The sequence below is a fragment of the Macrobrachium rosenbergii genome, chromosome 9, assembly GCF_040412425.1.
Source record: "Macrobrachium rosenbergii isolate ZJJX-2024 chromosome 9, ASM4041242v1, whole genome shotgun sequence".
Taxonomy (NCBI): domain Eukaryota; kingdom Metazoa; phylum Arthropoda; class Malacostraca; order Decapoda; family Palaemonidae; genus Macrobrachium; species Macrobrachium rosenbergii.
In genome coordinates, this window is record NC_089749.1 from 9243509 (window position 1) to 9258228 (window position 14720).

General features: G+C 35.4%; 1 protein-coding gene across 1 annotated transcript in view; it reads left to right on the forward strand.

Annotated features, from left to right (window-relative positions):
• LOC136841426 (pyridoxal phosphate homeostasis protein) overlaps positions 1-14720 on the forward strand; it is a 251700-nt gene that overhangs the window by 189798 nt on the left and 47182 nt on the right. The window contains exon 2 of the mRNA XM_067108355.1: positions 14119-14275. The gene's annotated coding sequence lies outside the window, so the exon portion shown is untranslated. The remainder of the gene's footprint in view (positions 1-14118; positions 14276-14720) is intronic.

Here is a 14720-nt window from a genome sequence, read left to right on the forward strand (position 1 = left end):
TAAATCTGTTTCATATTCATGAATCCAAGGAATACATTTGGAGCTTTAATCAGAAAAAGTATCTTTGTTTCTTAGAGTTTTGTTAGTTTATGGTTTGTGAAAACTTCCATACGTCTTAGATGTAAATCTGGAAGCTCGAATTGAAATGTTCTTTGTTTTTTAATGATTTCTTATTAGTTCATAGCTCGTAAAAGTTACAATTTTCTGTCCACATTCGACTGATGCACTGATATGTTTGCACATCATAAATATGCATAAATATGAATTAACCCAAAAAGATAGAGAGATAGATAAGTAGATATGAATACAATCTTCCTTCACATTATCCCACATGCACAGGTATACACACACACACACACACACACAAACACACACATACATAACTATGAATAGACTGAATTCAGCTAAATAGATAGAGAGATAGATGATTAAGAAAACAGCTTTTTTCTTTGCATTCATGCCCACATGTGCGAATACATATACATACACAGCCACCTACACACACACACACACACACACAAGCATCCATGCATGCCTGTATGCATAGAAGAAGCATTCAAGAAGCAGAAAAATTCTCGTTTGATGCTTTCCCTGCTATTAGCAACCGGTAATCCAGCGAAATTAATTACACAAATAAATGATGAGTCACTGTTGATAAAGGGGCATTCTATTATCGTCTTCCATTTTTACGACAATGCGAGAAGATGGGCGGGGTGTGGGGGTAAAGGAAAGGGGGTGGAGGGGAGGGGAGTAAGAAGAAGCTGAAGAGTGGAGAGAGAGAGAGAGAGAGAGAGAGAGAGAGAGAGAGAGAGAGAGAAAGAGAGACTTAATGCACGAACTCGTCATCGCTTTCTTCCGAAGACTTGGAGCCATGCACGAGGTCTATATATCTCAGACTTTTTTTTTATTCCCTTTCTTATTTTCCCGGATTCTCATCTCCTTCCCATCCCCCAGCGTCCCCACACTTGGTTCTCATCCCCCCCACCCCCACACTCCTTGTTTTGATGGGGGAAGGGTCAGGATAAATACTGGGGAACGAGAAGGGTGTGTGTTGTTTTATTGATCTTACACGTCAGACCCTGAGCGAATAAATGAATGAATTATGAGAACGTAGTAAAAGCTACTACGACAGTAGTGGGTAGTGTGTGTAAGGCTGTTTATAGTTAGAGGGATCTTGTTGGAATTTATGAATGGTAATGGTGCTTGCAGACTCGGTGAGCTTGCCTGAACATTTCTAAAGAATTCTGAGAACACAAACGATTTCCACCTTACTTAATGAAGCATTTAATTGAGATTACGATTATCTTAATAACTGAGGTTGCGATTATCTTAATAACTAAGATTACGATTATCTTAATAACTGAGTTTGCGATTATCTTAATAACTGTGATTATGATTATCTTAATAACTAAGATTACGACTATCTTAATAACTGGGATTAACGATTGTCTTAATAACTGAGCGTACGATGATCTTAATAACTGAGATTACGATTATCTTAATAATTGAGATTATGATTATCTTAACAACTTAGCTTACGATTATCTTAATAACTGAGTTTACGATTATCTTAATAATAATTTACTAGGAATACGATTATCTTAATGAGTGAGAGTACCTTTACCTTAATAACTGAGAATACGATTATCTTAATGAGTGAGAATACCGTTATCTTAATAACTGATAATACGATTATCTCAACTTAAAACAAATTCTCCCGCACTAAATGCGAGAAAAACAACAAAATAAATAAACAACGCTTCGAAATGTTTGTTGTCACAGGCGGTGTTATTAAGAATTATAAATCTTAAGCCTGGATGTCATATACACCTTATATAAGTCTGTACGAAAGTCAAAAAGAAAGTTTCCGGGTGAGCTCAGGTAGGTGTTGGCTCGCCCGGGAGAAAGGAACAGAAAGTCAGATCGAGGACCGAACCAGATTGACGAGACGAGGAGACGTGGACGCCAGAGAGAGAGAGAGAGAGAGAGAGAGAGAGAGAGAGAGAGAGAGAGAGAGAGGAGAGAGAGAGGATGACGTTGTCAATTTAAAGGAGAAAAACATAATCAAAAAGGTACATCGACATTTTGGAGTGGATGAAATGAAGCCTATGATAGCCTTCATTCCTCTCTCTCTCTCTCTCTCTCTCTCTCTCTCTCTCTCTCTCTCTCTCCTCTCCCGAGAGAGAGAGAGAGAGAGACAGGGGCAGGCCCAGGGAGTGGATGTGCTTTTAACATGCAATCAGGGTATTTATTTGGACCCCTCCCACTATGCCCGCGAGGAGGGAAAAATGGCGTGGAAATAAATTTGGGCAGAGATGCCCTCGCCAACACGATGTGCCCAAGATTGGTTGGTGGCGGTGGTGACTTGCTCAATCTGACCTTCACGTGATTGGGAGAGTCCGAGACGGGCGATAATAACTGTATATGGAAACCGTTGAAGGGGGAATCATCGTCATGCAGTCGGTGGCCCGGCCGTGAAGGGAGAGCGAAGGTCGAGTGGTCGCGGACTGTTGCAGGTGATTGGAGGTTCCAGGAATGATATGATTGAGGTCGCTTGTGTTACCTTAAATGAATTGACTGTTATTCATTCCTTGGTGTTCTCTTCATTATTATTATTATTATTATTATTATTATTATTATTATTATTATTATTATTATCTTAATGAATCACGCGTTATTCCGTATTCTTTCCTTAATGTTCCCTTCAATATTTTTAGTATTATTATTATTATTATTATTATTATTATTATCTTAACTGAATTAACTGTTATTTAGTATTCATTCCTTAGTGTTGTTTTAAATACTATTATTATTATTATTATTATTATTATCTTAAATGAATTAACTGTTATTTAGTGTTCATTCCTTAGTGTTCTCTTTATTATTATTATTATTATTATTATTATTATTATTATTATTATTATTATTATTATTATTATTATTATTATGTGTGATCAACATCCGCAATTATATAGTAAACTATATTACTATATAATTGTGGATTTTCATTACATTTGTTTTTCACGAGATTGTAAATTTCTTAGCATTATTACTATTATTATTATTATTATTATTATTATTATTATTATTATTTAGTTATGAAAAAATCAATTATATATTAAATTATATTACTATATAATTGTTGATTTTTATTACACATTGTTTTTCACGAGATTATGAATTTCTTATTATTATTATTATTATTATTATTATTATTATTATTATTATTATTATTATTATTATTATTATTATTATTATTATTATTATTAATGCACGCACATTTTATGGGACATGCCAGAGAGGCGAGCATCTTTTAACGAAAGTTTGCAAAAACCATTTTTGTCCACAGAGCGTAGCAAATTTCAAAGATATATAATCTCTCAACAAAGGACACACTCGCTCGGAAATACGTCTATACTTTTACAGCTTTCGATTCTAAATATAGTAAGCACACGATTCTACGATAAAGTTCCGTTTAATGGCATAAAAAAAAATTGCCTGTAATTACAAAATGTAACCCCACGAGAGAGGATATTAAGTAATCGTTTAAGGTAGCCCTGGCGTATCGTTCCCGGAGTTCCTCAGGACCATTTCCGCAGCCCTTTTTGTTTTTTGTGTGCGTGTGTGTGTGTGTGTGTGTGTGTTTTTTTTGTTTTTTTGTCAGGCTAACGGAATCTTTACATTTACAAGACGTGGGTGAAAATAGATCGAAAAAGTTGTTAGATTTTTAGATTTTTATATTTGTTATCCTTGTCAGAACAAATGCTTGGGTATATAATATATATATTATATATTAAGAAGATATATATATATATATATATATATATATATATATATATATATATATATATATACATATATAATAATATCGTGTAAATTCTGTAAACTAGTAGTTATGCCCACGCCTTTATTGATAAGTCTTATGTTAATTCCTGCTTCCTGCTTTACAGAAATTCATTTGTTTATCCTAGTAAAGAAAATCTTAGGATTTGCAAGATGATATACTGGAGATTAAATAATATCTTGATCAATAAGACGTCACCGCTTAATGCTTATAATCTGAGGTCATCTTATGTTAATGGGCGGATGCTTGGAGTGGGTTTGTACTTTAACCAGTTTTTTTTTTTTTTTTTTAGTCTGCTGATTGTATGTTATTGTTTGTTTAGTTTGTGTATTTATTTATTTATTTTTTTGTTTTGTGTTGAAGTAATTGTCCTTTTCATGCTGCTCTTTTAGTTTTCTGTAAAAGAAAACTATTGTGCCGGCTGTGTCTGTCCGTCCGCACTTTATTTTGTCCGCACTTTTTCTGTCCACCCTCAGATCTTACAAACTGCTGAGGCTAGATGGCTGCAAATTGGTATGCTGATCATCCACCCTCCAATCATCAAACTTACCAAATTGCAGCCCTCTAGCCTCAGAAGTTTTTATTTTATTTAAGGTTAAAGTTAGCCGTAATCATGCTTCTGGCAACGCTATAAGATAGGCCACCATCGGGCCGTGATTAAAGTTTCATGCGGCGCGGCTCATACAGCATTATACCGAGACCACCGAAGGATAGATCTGTTTTTGTGGCCTTACTAAACATGTAGCGGCTGTATTGTGGCTTGATTGCGCCGAAGACACTTCGGCGCATTTTTTATTTGTTAATATGTTACTCTGTCCTAGGAGTTTGATTATAAGTAGTAGAATATTTCTTATTAACATGTTAATCTTTCTTGTGAGTTTGATGATAAATAGTAAAATTAATTCGTCACAAAAATGAGATTGTTAAAACTGGGTCTCTTGCATTTTGTAAGATGGGAGAAAGAGAATATGAAAGGAGGTGCAGTAAAAGGAACGAAAGCGGTTGCAGCTAGGGACCGAAGGGACGCTGCAAAGAACCTTAGGTAATGCCTACAGTGCACCACGTGAGGTGCACTGACGGCACTGCCCCCTACAGGTAATTTGTAGGTTACAAGATTTCAGAAATTTTAAATGATATTTTTGAACATAAAGAGATTCTTCTTCTGTAGGCCATCTTCTGATTAAGCTAATATATATATATATATATATATATATATATATATATATATATATATATATATATATATATATATATATATATATATATATATAATATATATATATATATATATATATATATATATATATATATATATATGCTTGCTCAAAGCACTTAACGTATCTCTGTCTGTACTGAATTATCATAAACTGTAAAGGATGTTCAAGCACAAAATAAATTCTTATTTTAAATGAAAATGAAAGGTATACTTAAATCAAAACACACACACGCACACACACACACACACACACATACACATATATATATATATATATATATATATATATATATATATATATATATATATATGCATATATGCACACACTTTTAGGGCATAGTTTTTATCTTATACACTTTTCACAAAAGCAATTGGCTTAATGGCACCAATAAGTTTCTCGCAGGTATCATATTATCGTCGGAGTTTTTTCCGATTCTCGTTCGTCAATTTCTGGCGGAAAATGCGGTATGAAGATACCCGCAGGAAACTTATTGATGCCACAAAGCCAATTGCTCAAAAAAAAAAAAAAAAATATATATATATATATATATATATATATATATATATATATATATATATATATATATATATATATATATATATAAGCCTGGAAAATATCATTTCAATTTACAGAACACTTGTTCCCCTTCTACCCTCCCCCTCCCTCCCCTAGCCCACCCCACCCTCCACCAACCCCTCAAAAAAAAAAAAAAAAAAAAAACAGAACTAGTCCCCAACACCATCCCAATCTTATAAGAAAAATCCTAATCATGGTTTTAAATACGGCGCTGGGAGGAAATTTCCAACGTCTCTTGATATAAGCCGTTGGACGGATTTTCGGAAAATGAGGGCATGGCCCTGGGCTTAATGGCCGACTGCTTGGAGGAGGGTATTTAGTGAGAGGCGACCCTTGGTTCTTGATAATACATGCCCACGGTTCCTGATCGCTTGATTTATTACTTGCTGATGGAGGGGTGGCGATGTTTAGAGTTTTCGGTCGTGTGGTGGTTATTATGTTTGTGTGTATTATATATTTAAATTTATATATTGTATATAAAAGGAAATTTGTATGTGTATGCCCTGTATATATATTTTCATATATATATATATATATATTATATATATATATATATATATATATATATATATATATATATACATATATACTGTGATATATATAGTTAATAATTAGGTGACTGTATATATATATACAAGTTAATAATTAGTGACTCTTCTCCTCCTCTACCACTTGTAATTTGAATATTATGAGATTACCTGATCACTGATCGTGGCATCTAAGCACCCTTACTTCCAAATTCAGAGGCGTACGCCGAGTGGGTGACCATAGAACGTTTCTAAGCTGTAGTGAGTCTTTATCTGCTTCAAAGTACACTCTGTCCCTATCATTTATTTTTCGTTTTCTTTTTGAGGTTTAATTGCAGTATACTTATTATAAAAGCATAAGTGTATTCGTCAATTTCCAGGAGAGCTGTTACCTTTAATATTAACTAATTCTTGCTTTGTGCTACAGTGATTTATTTTTCTATTTTTTTTTTCCATTGCAATATGCTGATTACAAAGCATGAGTGGCTTTGATTATCTTCAGGATAGCTGTTACCGTTAATGTAAATTCATTCTCGCTTTTAGTTTTCTGCAAAAGAAAACTTATTGTGCCGACTTTGTCTGTCCGTCCGCACTTTATTCTGTCCGCCCTCAAATCTTAAAAACTACTGAGGCTATAGGGCTGCAAATTGGTATGTTGATCATCCACTCTCCAATCGTCAATCATACCAAATTGCAGCCCTCTAGCCTCAGTAGTTTTTATTTTATTTAAGGTTAAAGTTATCATAATCGTGCTTCTGGCAGCTATATATGACAGGCCACCACCAGGCCGTGGTTAAAGTTTCATGGGGCGCGGCTCATTCAGAATTATACCGAGACCACCGAAAGATAGACCTATTTTCGGTGGCCTTGATTAAACGCTGTACAGAAAACTGGACTGCGCCGAAGAAACTTCGGCGCATTTTTGTACTTGTTTCAATTATGCATACCCAAAACAGCTCTTCTCGAAGTCTCTTGGGTCTGCAGAAAACGAAAAGAGATTTCTGTGTTATTCTACAAATTTGGTTTTTTCAAAAGAGACTCTCTCTTTTTCCTGTCAACTATGCAGAAACAAAACAGCTCTCGTCGATTTAATATTCAAAGGAAACTTTCTCTTTTTCCTTTGAACTCTGCAGAAAGAAAGCAGCTCTCGTCGAGTTAATATTCAAAGGAAATCCTCAAAGGAAACTTTCTAATTTTCTTTTGGACTATGCAAAAACAAAACACCTCTTGTAGAGTTAACATTCAAAGAAAACTTTCTAATTTTCTTTTGAACTATGCAGAAACAAAACAGCTCTCGTCGAGTTAGGGAAACTTTCTCTTTTTCTTTTCAACAATGCAGTAGGAAAACAGCTCTTGTAGAGTTAACATTCAAAAGAAACTTTCTCTTTTTAAATACACAAAAACAAAGCAGCTCTCGTCGAGTTAGTATTCAAAGGAAACTTTCTCTTTTTTAATATAAAAAAACAAAACAGCTCTAGCCGAGTTAATATTCAAAAGAAACTTTCTCTTTTTAACTATACAAAAACAAAAAATTTCTCGTGGAGTTAATATTCAAAAAGAAAGTCGCTTTGTCCTTCGAGCTATGCAAACAAAACAGCTCTCGTCGAGTTAACATTCAAAGGCAACTCTCCCTTTTAAACCATACAGAAATCAAGCAGCTCTTCTCCTCGAAGTCCGCTGAAACTGAAACAAGAAACTGGAGGAAGAAACTGAAACGCCCCCACCAGACGAAATGAAACCGACGGCCGCAGAATAAACAACACATTTAACAGCAATGCCCTCACATACCAATTTGTCTGACCTATTAAGGACTGCAATAATCGTCCCCAAAAGAGTTGGTGGGGCACGGAGCGCCTTAGTGTATACCTGTTCGTACCGAATCAGACTCATTATCCCCCCTCCCTCTCACCCCGCCCTTCCCCCCCCCGCCCTCCGTTCGATAGATACTACCGTATCGTATTTCGATTCAGTGGTTGGTTCATGCAGGACCCTAAGTCCCTCCTCTCTTACTTGCCCTCCTCCTCCTCCTCCTCCTCCTCCTCCTCTCCTCCTCCTCCTCCTCCTCTCCTCCTCCTCGTCCCTGCATTCTTTGGCATATGCAATTACAGGCATTGCCAGGTCCATCCTCCCATCCCATACCCTCCCCCCACCCTCCTCCTCCTTTGAACTCACTCTGCACCGAAGGCAAAATTTCTGTAAACTTTTCGGGACGTTTGGTCGCCTTTGTCAGAATAAGCCAGTAGTAATGGCGCCTGGCAGTGAGTGGGAGAGTTCCTTCAGAAGCAGATGGTTTGCTTCTGGATGGCTGGCGTGTTGTTATTATTATTATTATTATCGCTATGAAATTCACAATGTCGTGAAAAACCTTCTGTGTAATAAAAATCCACAATTATATAGTAAATAGGCTATATTACATAGTAATATATTTACTCTATAATTGTGGATTTTGGTACACATTATTATTGCTATTATTATTATTATTATTATTATTATTATTATTATTATTATTATTATTATAATACTTTATTGACATTAAGGCTGGTTGTTCAGACAGCCAACATTATATATATATATATATATATATATATGGAGAGTATATATATATATATAGAAATATATATATATATAGAGAGAGAGATATATATATATATATATATATATAGAGAGAGAGAGAGAGAGAGAGAGAGAGAGAGAGAGAGAGATAGAGATATATATATATATATAGTATATATATGTATATATATATATATATATATATATATATATATATATATATATTATATATATATATATATATATATATATGGTATATATATCGGACAACCAGGTATATATATATTATATATATATATATATATATATATATAATAATGTCTGCTGGTTTGAAACCAGCGTAAATAATAATAATAATAATAATAATAATAATAATAATAATAACGGCTTTGTTGATGGAACAACCACTAGCATAACGAACATGTTCGTAATCTTTACTTAGATCTGCAACTCTTTTTAAAAAGGACGTTACGTAGAAAGTTCTTGTACCTTCTGTTAATATTAAAATCATTATCCCTCAGATTTTGAGATTATCACAAAGAGAAATCCACGTTGTTTTGTGGTTGCTACAATGGTCAAGAGGAGACTCATAAATTACAAGGTTGTCTGTCAAGCAAAAGCTCTCAAAAGTGATTTCCAATAGGAATACAGCCCTGTAGCGGAGTAGTGCCGTCAGTGCACCTCATGCTGTGCACTGTAGGCATTACTTAAGGTTCTTTGCAGCGTGCCTTCCTTAGGCCCCTAGCTGCAACCCCCTTCGTTCCTTTTACTGTACCTCCTTTCATGTTCTCTTTCTTCCACCTTACTTCCCTTAACCCTCTCTTAACAACTGATTCATAGTGCAGCTGCGAGGTTTTCCTCCTGTTACACCTTTCAGACCTTCTCCTGTCAATTTCCGTTTCAGCGCTGAATGACCTCATTGATCCAAATGCTTGGCTTTTTGCCTAAATTCTATATTCAAGTCTCTATTCAATAGCAATACAGTTTCCATAATCATCAATTACAGCGAAGTCCTCTCGAGATATCAGAATGCCACGCCTATGAATTTATTTAGAACGTCCTTAAGTTTCGTTCAAAAATATTTTAGCATCTAGATTTCATTTGCGGATGCATATACAGCTACCATGCTGATGTTACTATGGCTGATTTGAATCAGGTAAAGAACAGACTCTCACTTACAGTTTCATATTCAATGAGAGGTCCTCTGCAATTTTTACGCAAACCTGTGGTCTGATAATGATTGCTGTAATAAGTAAAAAGCCACAATAATGTATAGGAGTGATTGTATTTCCAAAATACAAAAATGTTAAAAAAGGGGAGGGGGGCGGCTTTCAACCGTTTGCACAACTGTCCTCTTCGGCAAACGTTCGATAGCCCCCTTTTATTTACTCTTTTTTTTTGTATTTTGGAAACACTAGCACTCATATACATTACTGTGGCTTTGTACTTATTTCCTGCCACATTATAGTGATGAACCATAGATATCCAGTTTATAATTTCTAATAAGCTTTGTAATTCGATCCCTTTAACCCATCTGATGTAGTTCTGGAATTCCAGCCCTTATTTTTAAAGGCTTTAGAGTTCATAAATCTATTTCCTGGTTCTGTAGAGGTCTTTGTGTACTGTCCATGAAAAGGCTGCTCAGAGTTGAGGGCCATACCTAGTGGTAATTCCACGAGATCTCTCGATCATGGGAATGTTTTACCCACAAATGTAGCTATCACATCTTTGGAACCTACCTTTTAGTCATAGTCACACCACTGCGTCATCTGGAATAAAATCACTTCAGCCACACGTTTTCTTTCAATATTCATCCCCGGGCCGCAATTTCCTGAGATGTATGTTAGTATCGCACCAGCTCTGGATTTTTTTGCCTTGCCCCTAGGTTAGGTTAGCTGACGTTGGATCAGATCAGATCTGAGAAACTTTAATAAAAAGGGTGTGGAAAACATGATGTCAAGAAAATTCTATGGTTAGTTTTTAAGATATGGCGTCCCGCTTTTTTCGGGGAATGGCCCTGGTACTAGGTTACATCTTGGGGAAATCCCCCCGGGCCGGAGAAGCGCGGCAACCATTCACTTTAACGAAAGAAATTCGCATTTCTACTGTACATCCAACCTCCTGCTGTCGAGTCTTTGCTTGATTGAACCTTCCAAAGATGGGCTGTGAGATTGGAGAATTTAAGCGATAGATGAAATTGATACCATATACTGGATGCTTGTAAGTTGTCAAGAAATTATCATTTGAAATAGTTGGTGTATCACCTCCTTCTTCGGGGATTTGAACTGCCAACCGATGAGGCACCAAGGCAGTGCTTAATCCACTCAGCCACAGAAGACAAAAAGATATGCAACTTAAACTTTGGCTTTGTCCCCTTGCTTTCCCAAGAGCAGTGAGTGGGTATTTTTTAATAATTCTCCCACAGGGGTCAAGATGACCTGCACATTGTAATCAGGCAAGCAGTATTACCTGAAAATTCTATCAAAACCCTTCATCCCTGGGGATTTTAAAAGGCCACCCACTGAAGCAGCACTCCCGTTGGCGGGTAGTAACGTCAGTCCACCTCATGCGGTGCACTGTAGGCATTACTGAAGGTCCTTTGCAGCGTGCCTTCCTTCGGCCCCTAGCTGCACCCCTTTCGTCTCTTTTACTGTACCTCCTTTCATATTCTCTTCCTTCCACCAACTTTCCAGCCTCTCCTAACAATTGATTCATAGTGCAACTGCTTTGAGGTTTTCCTCCTGTTACACCTTTCAAACCTTTTACTGTCAGTTTCCATTTCAGCGCTGAATGACCTCATAGGTCACAGTGTTGGGCCTTTAGCCTAAATTCTATATTCAGTTCAATTCACTGAAGCAGCAGCCTAATGCGTAATCCACTCAGCTACAGAGGAAATAAAAGGAGAGCAACTATAGATATGCAACTGCATATATATATATATATATATATATATATATATATATATATATATATATATATATATATATATATATATATATATATATATATATATATATATATATATATATAAATGATAAATAACATTGCAAGACCAGGAAGAACATTCTTTATTGTACAAGCTGAGGTATAAAACCTCATCATCAGGCTGAAAACCGACAAGGATGAGAATCAATAAAATTACAACAAAATGAATTGTCATAATAAATCTTCAGCAAAATACTAACGAAATATATAAAATGAACAAGTAAATACAAACTAAAAGGGTGAGACGTAAATAACGAAAATTAAAAACACAAACATAAGAATATGAAAATAAAACTAAAGTGAAATGTAAACAAACTACTACTCACAAAGTAAAATATTTAACGACCTAATTGAGTACCTCACTATGAAATTACACGATAGCTAGTTGAATACCAGACGAGTTGTTGTTCAACCCGGGCTTCATCTTTTAACAGTCAGCGACTCTGAAAATTAAAAGGTCCAGTCTATTTGAACAAAAAGACAGTACCCGAAAACCAGGTCAGTGAAAGGATGGTCCTGTGCTAAACTGTGTTCTAAATGGCAGAAAAGGGTGGTTTGGAAAGGGGAACTTAGTTCTAATAGAAAGACCTATGTGTTCAATATTTTTATGTTTGTGTTTTTAATTTTTCGTTATTTTACGTCTCACCCTTTTAGTTTGTATTTACTTGTTCATTTTATATATTTCGTTAGTATTTTTGCTGAAGATTTATCATGACAATTCATTTTTATTGTAATTTTATTGATTCTCATCCTTTGTCGGTTTTGTCAGCCTGATGATGAGGTTTTATACCTCGAACGCTTGTACAATAAAGAATGTTCTTCCTGGTCTTGGCAATATTATTTATCATTAAGCCAAGATTTCAAGTAGCCGCCCATTATAGAATATATATATATATATATATATATATATATATATATATATATATATATATATATGTATATAATGTATATATGCTTGGGATCATAGCAGATACATCAGTTCTCGCTCACTTGGGAGAAGGAGGAGGTGTGTCCTCTCATTAAAGGTGCCGTGATGCTTGGTAAGATTCCAAATGTACGCAGTTGCTCGTCTGTTGCCAATCCTTCTATTCCTTCTGTAATGAAAGTGGGTTATGCTTTAACCTCCTCTTGCATTACTGGCAAGCGTTTCTTATTATATTAGTACTATCATTACATGAGTGGTGTTGATAGCAGTAGTTATTGTGCCAGTGAAATGCTAGTAGTATCATTATATTAGTAGTATTGATAGCAGTAGCTATTGTGCCAGTGAAATGCTTGTAGTATCATTATATTAGTAGTATTAATAGCAGTAGCTATTGTGCCAGTGAAATGCTGGTAGTATTATCATATTAGTAGTGTTGATAGCAGTTATTGAGTGAAAATGCTTGTAGTATCATTATATTATTAGCGGTAGCTATTGTGCCAGTGAAATGCTAGTAGTATCATTATATTAGTAGTGTTGATAGCTGTAGCTATTGTGCCAGTGAAATGCTAGTAGTATTATTATATTAGTAGTGTTGATAGCAGTAGTTATTGTGCCAGTGAAATGCTAGTAGTATAATTATATTAGTGGTGTTTATAGCAGCAGTTATTGTGCCAGTGAAATGCTAGTAGTATTATCATATTAGTTGTATTGATACCAGTAGTTATTGTGCCAGTGAAATGCAGTTTAATTGTAAACCTTCCTTTGGTGTTATTATGTAACTATATTTATAAGAAACAGCATTTTTCAATTGGAATTTAAGAACTAAGAACTCATTAATAGTCCTTCGTCTCATAACACTGGTATTGAGTGCGATAAAAAGATCATTAAAATTAAGATGATAAAATTTGATGATTGAGTAACAAAGTCATCACTTAAATTCCATGACAAAACAAGTAAAAAATGCGCGGAACTTCTTCGGCGCAAACGAGTATTTAGTACAGCCGCTACGGCGTATAATCAAGGACACCGAAAATAGATCTATCTTTCGGTGGTCTCGGTATAATGCTGTATGAGCCGCGGCCCCTTGAAACTTTAACCACGTCCCGGTGGTGGCCTGTCCTATATCGTTGCCAGAAGCACCATTATAGCTTACTTTAACCTTAAATAAAATAAAAACTAACGAAGCTAGAGGGCTGCAGTTTGGTATGTTTGATGATTGGAGGGTGGATGATTAACATACCAATTTTCAGCCCTCTAACCTCAGTAGTTTTTAAGATTTGAGGGCGGACAGAAAAATGTGTGGATGGACAAAGTCAGCACAATAGTTTTCTTTTACCGAAAGCTAAAAAGTAACTAAGGCTGACTACCTCAAATTCTGTCTTTAACTCTACATTGTAACTCTACATTGTTTTAATGTTAAAAGTTAACTAAGTGACAGTAGATGATCAGACTGAGTGCGTCAAGGATTTACTAAGTCTAGAACTCTTTCAGGTACCATACCGGACGGGAAATCAAACGTGGATAGGAATCACGCCACGTATCTAGATCTCACCGACCAAAGTTCCGTGGCCTGTTTGGCGATGCTTTGCTAATTGCGACGCCCAGAGACCCAATTTCTAGAAAGCACCCTTCACTGAAATTCTGACAGGTAAGTGTCATTGACAGCTTTTTCTTTTTTCTGTTAGTTTCCTGTACATGTTCTGTTTGCGTATCTAAGTTGTCCTCTACAATGGCAACGTGTAAGACCCAGTTTTGTAGAAAGCACCCTTCACTGAAATTCTGTCAGGTAAGTGTTTCAAAAAGTTTCATATTTTTTTTTCTGTTAGTTTGCTGTACATTTTTTTTCGTGTAGGTAAATCGTGTTTATAATGGCAGCGTGTATATTTGTCTAGAGGAAAAAATACAATGTTTTTTCGTGTATGTAAATCGTGTTTATAATGGCAGCGTGTATATTTGTCTAGAGAAAATATGTAATGTTTCTTTCGTGTATGAAAATCATCTTGATAATGGCAACATGCCAGATGCAAGATAACAGCAGACATCTTTACTTGACCAGTGACACAGTTCACTAAAGACAATTGATATTAGGTAAT